The following is a 7486-nucleotide window of genomic DNA, read 5'->3' as shown; positions in this document are numbered from 1 at the left end:
TGGCTTGTGTAACTTCAATTTCAACATTTTTTCAGCAACTAAATTATAGTGTTTACTTTATTTAAAACTATATTCAAATAATTTTTTAAATTTTTGTTAAAATTACAAACTTAAAATAGACATAAGAATATAAATTTGATTAGTTCACATCATTTCAAAATTCAAATCATATATTTCACTTTCTATTGATTTAATTTAAAAAGTTGAATCAGCATTGGCCATTTCCTTTATAAAGTGTGACACAACTTTGTACTTTTACCCTAATGATACCAAGCGGAATCACCCAATGGTGTGGAACAATTCACCTCAAGCTTCACTTCAAAAATAATAGGAGTTAATATAGGCTTATAATCAACCAAGTGAAAGTGAGCTAGAAGATTAAGAGCATAACTTGGTTGCTCAAGTAGGTCTAGGGTGTTAGCAACAATAAGGAGAGACAACTGAGAGGAAAGGGGGGGGGGGTAAAAAAGTTGTCACCAGAATACCAAAAATCATCTCAAAAATAAAACTGTTCAACTGTAGCACTAAGAAAGATACGAATAATAGCATCACAACACATAACACCAAGATTTTGACATGGAAAACCTAGTTAAGGGAAAAACCACGGTGGGACCCTAGCCACAATGAAATGATACTCTATAGTATTATGTGAAATATTTACAATGAGGAATGCACATGCATTCAGGCTCACTTCTCAAGATATAATAACTCGAAAGGCTCCAACCCTCAGGGAAGATCCACTACCTTACAAAGAAGTCTCATTGACTTACATAAAGAGTGGATAACAATCTAGATTACATGAATTGAAGAAATAACATCTCCAAATGCTTGATAATAGTTTCGGTTAAGCTCATACAGTCTGCAACACTATAACCTCTGCTCAAACACTTCACCGAAGGATAGATTCGCTATACCTTGCACAAAAAAGTTTCTCTGATAATGTAGACACCACCACACCTATGAATTATATGAATAATCCATCTATATATACCGGTCATCAACCTTAGGCATAAGGTCATCTCAACCTAATAGACATAATATCAAGAATCTCAACACCCCATATAAAGATCAACCACTGGACCAATATTACAACATAAATGCATAACATGGACCCAAATCAAATGCTCAAACATGCTACACCACTGGGACTATCTCCAAGAACAATCACAACATGCTACACCACCAAATAGGTCTCATATAGTATTAACACCATCACCAGATAAGAAAAACACCAAAACTATGCAAATAGATCATTGTAGTGTTGAACAAATCAGATTTCAATTGTTATACAACTCTGATATTGGAGGAAAACCGCACTCAGATAATACTTCTATAGGAGTATGTGAAAATATTACAATGGGGATTGCACTTGCAATTAAGCCAACCGCCTAGAGCACACTGCTCATCACAAAAGGGAAGTCTCACTGACTTGCATAGCCATCAGATTACAATCGGAGGAAAATGAACTATCAAAATATCATCGCCTAATGTTGGATATAGTTCTGGTTAAGCACAATGTCTTCCCTACAATACCTAAACTCTTCGCAACCCTCTGCTAAATGATGTATCCTTGTTTGCACATTAACCTCACACTGATAATGCAGAATCGATCCACAAATTACATGAATATGTCACCTATATATATTGATCATCAACCTTGATAAACAAGGTCAGATAAACCCTAAACCTATAGACCATAATTACAAAAAATATATTACACAATACCACCTGACCAATATTGTGATTTACATTACATAGCATAGTCCTAATTCAAATTCTCAAACAATTATATCCTTTGGAAATCACGCTAAGACCAAATGCAACATGTTTCACCAACTGATAGAAACCCTTAGTGCAATAACATGGATTATCCAACTGTGTCCAAATAGGACCACCAAATCATCATGCTAGCCAATCCAGAGTCATCAAACAATTAGGACACGATCAAGAACACCTTCAAAATGTTAGGAACCATTTCTAGAAGTCGGACCAAAATCGATCAACCAATTCATCAAATATCACCAACTGGTATCGCCAACAAGTACCAAGAATATCAACCAGTAAACCATAACATAAATTATAGCTTCCGGAGAGCCAAATCAAGAACTAACTGAATGTGACATCGATAAAATCATCTTGAATAACCATCCAAAACTGAATCCAACGATCTGATCATACTGGATCGGAATCTGCCAAAACCAAGACAAATCGTAAAAGGAACCAATCAGGATAGAGAACCAACTGGGATATAGTGTTGACTTCAATGACAACACATAATCAATTCCTGCATATTTTCAACAATCTCCTCCTTTGAAATTGATGGCAACATTGAATGTGAAAAACATCCAAGTGCCAAGGAATGAAGAAACAACAAAATATCTCACCGCCATACAATATATCAATCTCTCCAACTGAGATTATCTATTTTTCACATGAACACTTCTCCCCCTTTTAAATCAATGATAAAGGTATAATGCCATACTGAACAACTGACTGCCCCCCCTTTGCAGAAACATCATCTCATCAACTTGGATCAGAAGATATTTCTAATAAGCTCATCAGATTGATGCATCCCTGCATCACCAAGTCTCTTCCGAAGGGGTGGTGACCCCCAACTGATTTCTAAGATATTTAAAGGTATCTTTAGGTAATGGTTTGGTTAGAATATATGAAATTTATTCCTTAGTAGGCACATAAACCAATCTGACTTCCTTTGCTTCAATGTTTTCTTTCAATAAGTTATACCTTATAGAGATATGCTTTGATTTGGAATGAAATACCAGATTCTTTGACATATCAATAGTGGTAGTATTATCACACTAAATAACAATAGGCTCATCATAACTTACCCTTACATCCTTCAACATTTGCTTCATCCATAAGATTTGAGTGGAGTTGGTTGCAACAGCTACATATTCAGCTTCAACAGTAGATAATGAAGTACATGATTGTTTCTTGCTAAGCCATGAGACCAATTTCTTCCTAAGAAATAATTCACCACCTGTAGTGCTCTTTCGGCCATCAACATCTCCTCCCCAATCAGAGTCTGTATAGGTACATAATCTGAAATCATCATCCTTTGGATACCATAACCCATAATTTGTTGTTCCTTGTAAGTATCTAAATATCCTCTTAATAGCAATGTCATGACTTTCTCTAGGATCAAACTAAAATATAGAAGAAATGCAGACAAAAATCATTATATTTGGTCTAGTCTTAGTTAATTACAGTAATCCACCAATCATTGATTTGTATCCAGATAGGTTCACTCTAGGAGATTCATTATTGTTTGATAGTTTGCAACCAATTATCATAGGAGTACCAACTATTTTTAAATTTTCAATTCCAAATTTCTTAAGAAATTCCTTCACATGCTTAGTTTGACAAATGAAAATACCTTTATTAGTCTGAGTAATCCACAGACCTAAGAAAAATTTATCTCACCAATCATAGACATTCCAAATTCATTCTTCATGTCATCAGTAAATCTCATGCATAGATTTTCTTCTCCTCCAAAGATGATATCATCAACAAAGACTTCAATGATCAGTATGTCATTATGTTCAATCTTATAATATAAGTTACTATCAACATTACCTTTCCTAAATCCGAGCTTCAAGGGATATTTATCAGATCTAGCATACTAGACTCTAGGGGCTTATTTCAATCCATATAAAGCTTTCTTTAATCTACAAACCATGTCCTTATCCTCTGATAAATAAAATGCACCAGGATACTCAATGTAAACTTCTTCTTCAAGATCTCCATTAAACAATGGACATTTGACATCCATCTGATATACCTTGTAGTTCTTGTGTGGAACATAGGCAAGAAATAGTCTTACAACTTCAATCCTTGCAACCAAAGCATAAGTCTCATCATAATCAATTCCTTCTTGCTGTGAGTATCCTTTGCAAACCAATCTAGCCTTGTTTCTTACAACTTGACCTTCCTCATTTAATTTGGTCCTGAAAACCCATTTAGTTCCAATAATATTTTTATCTTTAGGTCTAGGAACTAATTCCCATGTATTATTCTTCTCTATCTGATCTAATTCCTCTTCCATTGCTCTCATCCAATTCTCATCTTTACTTGCTCTAATAAATGATTCTGGTTCAGTTTGAGAAATTAAAGATACCTCTTCAACAACCAACCTTCTTCTTGTCATCAAACCTTTCTTCTTATCTCCAATGATTTGATCTTCAGAATGATTTAACTTAACATACCTGGGATGTTTTGAGTTATTTTGACTTTTTGACTCTTTCTGCTCATCAACAGTCACTATAGAATTTCTTTATGTTACCAGAGCAACTCGATTAATGCTCTGAACTGATTCTTGCACTACTGGTTCTGATCTGACAATTTATTCTTTCAATCCATAGTCATATGATCTGATCTGATCATTGGTTTTCTCATCCACTTTGACATTTATGCTTTCTATTATCTTCTGCAATCTTTTGTTATAACACCTATATGCCTTGATTTTAGTAGAATAACCCAAAAATATTCCTTCATCACATCTAGGATCAAACTTTCCTAATACATCATCTCTTTTGATATAGCATTTACTTCCAAAAATTTTGAAATATGTGATAGTAGGAGTATGACCGAACCATAACTCGTAAGGTGCCTTACCAGTATCACCTTTTATGTGAACTCTTTTGAAAGTGTAAACCATAGTACTAACAACTTCTCTCCAATAGATATCAGCTAATTTGGCTTCCATCATCATTGTCCTTGCAGCATCTAAGATAGTTTTGTTCTTCCTTTCCACTATTGCATTTTGCTATGGAGTTCTAAGTGCAGAAAATTGCCTTCTGATTCCATTTTTCTCATAAAAGTTGTTGAACTCACTGGATGTAAATTCACCACCTGGATCTAATCTTAAGCATTTAATCTTAAATCCTATTTCTGTCTCAACCATAGCTTTGAATATTGTGAATTTCTCAAGATTTTTAGATTTTTCTTTCAAAAATGCAACCCACATCATTCTAGAGTAGTCATCAATAAACAACATAAAGTATCTATCACCTTGAAAAAAAATTGTTCTTGTCGGTCCACATAGATCAATATGAATAAGATCAATAATTTTATTAGATTTATCATGTATGCATCTTAAGGAAGTTATAACTTTCTTACCCATTTAACATTCTCTACATACCGGATTGTGAGGCTTGATAATCTTGGGAAAATCTCTAACAGCCTGAGTTGAACTAATCTTCACTATGGAATCAAAATTTACCTGACACAAGCGTAAGTGCACAAAGATGGTGTGTGGAAAAGTGGACATACCTAAAAAACTTGTAAAAACAGGCACCAAGATCGTAGTACTAAAAATTCAAATCACCCCATACGTGCTAAAGTTTAGTGCCCCGATCCTAAAGGGACAAGAGCGTGTACAAGGTTCTTTTTAAAAAAAGACCATGTATGCACTGCTTTAGCACTTAGCACCGCATACGTGTTGTTTTAGGACTTATCACCACGTACGCGGTACCTATCAATAATTATTTTTTTAGCAAACTGTGTTTTACTTTTCACGTGGCCCCGAGTTTGAAATTAGGGTTTTTTTCCACTAAACCACAAATAGGCTCACTCATTCTCACCCAAACACCATGGATCAAAGTTGGTTTTTCTTTATTTTTGTTTTTCTTTCACATTTGTTTAATTATTTTTACATTTTGAATTTAAATTTGTTCATTTTCATTAGGTTTTTTTATTTTTTGTTACATAAACTAGATTCTCAAAATCCACAACAAGAACAATAAGATGTTGTTGGCATTTACTTGAAGATTGCATTAATGATATGTTATGTTTTTGATATTAATGATATTGTTGATATTGTTGTTATTATTGATATTTTCTTTTAACTGGTAGGAAGAACTTTGTGAAAGATATTGTAAACCGGTATGTAAATTTGTGAGTTGAACCAATAATCGATATAAGAGGTTAAACCCCATCTATGGAATGTAACTGGTAAACCCTGCCAGTTGTTTTTGTTAAACCCTAAACGATTAAGATTGTTGAATTGGTTATGTTGGTTTATGATCTGATGATGACATGTGTGATCATTGTATGAAGACAAGTTCAAATTGTTGTAGTGCATTTTTTTGTCTATGGAATGAGAAAAGTGTATTGCATCTAATGCAAAGCGTGTGATGAGTTAAAAAGTCTGGTGAATCGGTGATAAAGGAGAGGTTGGAGTTTTCTTAAATAATGTGTATAGATTGCTATGTAAATCCAACGGTCATTCTTGAACCGATTTGTTTGTAATCTCTATGAGAGAATTAGGTTTTGTTGTGTTACCTACCTAATTGATTTGTTATAAGGTCGATGAAGTTGTTTTGTAAAAGGTGTTGGCAAAAATTAGTTGAGTGTGTGGTTGTTGAACCGGATAATGAATCTACAGTTTGAGTAAAGGCAGATTGAAGCTTAAAAGGATCCGATCACACAAGTGTAGTGTTATTCAGATAGATCAAGCAAAATCATGTTGTCTTCTAACAATTACAGCAAAATTGAAATACCCTAATCGGGTAAGCTCTAACAAGGTGATCCATTAGCTTGGATTCTCAAATATTCTACTGAGGTTACTCCTAACATGGTACTTGCTTCTAACAAGGCATTTGTAGTCAATCCCTTAATTGGGTGATTCCTAACAGGATCAGTTCTTAACAGGAATTTTTGTAAAAGCTTTAACAAGCTTGGCTCCTAATAGGGCAAACTTTAGAAGAAGTCAGATAGTTATCTTGTTAGTCTCATCTCACCGTGGTTTTTCCCATTTGGGTTTCCACAACAAAAATATTTGTGTCATGTGGTGAATGTTTTTGTGGTTATGATCTTATGATTGATTTGATTAACTACATAACTATTCTGATAAGGCTTGATAATCGAAAGCATTGAGAAATGAATTTTGTTGACATATGAAAAAGCATTTGGATGTTTACAAGTTTAATGTTGTTTACTGTTAAGTTGCTATAACAGTCAACCAATTTTCTAATGAGATATTATCTTGACAGAGTTATTTTATTGATAAGTTTACTTTGTGTGATTTAGATTGATATTGGGAAGTTTGTATCAGTTTTCCAATTTATTGATTCACCCCCCTCTCAGTAATCTACCAGATACTTATTCTTTCAACATACCATCAATTTGTATCAGAGCAACTCGGGTCCTCTAAGATCTAAGCCTAACAGCTTGAGGAAAAGATCGTGTAGATCATGATGAAGAAGGAAGGTCTGAAGTTTAATAGAAAAAAATATGAGATATGTAGCGATAGAATGAAAATTTACATCAAGAGTCTCGGAAGTCAGTATTGGTAACATGTCAATACTAAATATGTTGCACCCATTGGGATTCTGACTGATGATCAGAAGAAAGAACAACAAGAAAATTATCAAGCATTAGAGGCCATTATTAGTTCCCTGTCTGATGTTCAACATGTATATGTTCATGGTCTAGAGACTACACATGAGGTATGGCAAGAACTTGA

The sequence above is a fragment of the Cryptomeria japonica genome, chromosome 8 (genome assembly GCF_030272615.1).
Source record: "Cryptomeria japonica chromosome 8, Sugi_1.0, whole genome shotgun sequence".
Classification (NCBI taxonomy): domain Eukaryota; kingdom Viridiplantae; phylum Streptophyta; class Pinopsida; order Cupressales; family Cupressaceae; genus Cryptomeria; species Cryptomeria japonica.
This window is presented reverse-complemented; position numbering follows the sequence as displayed.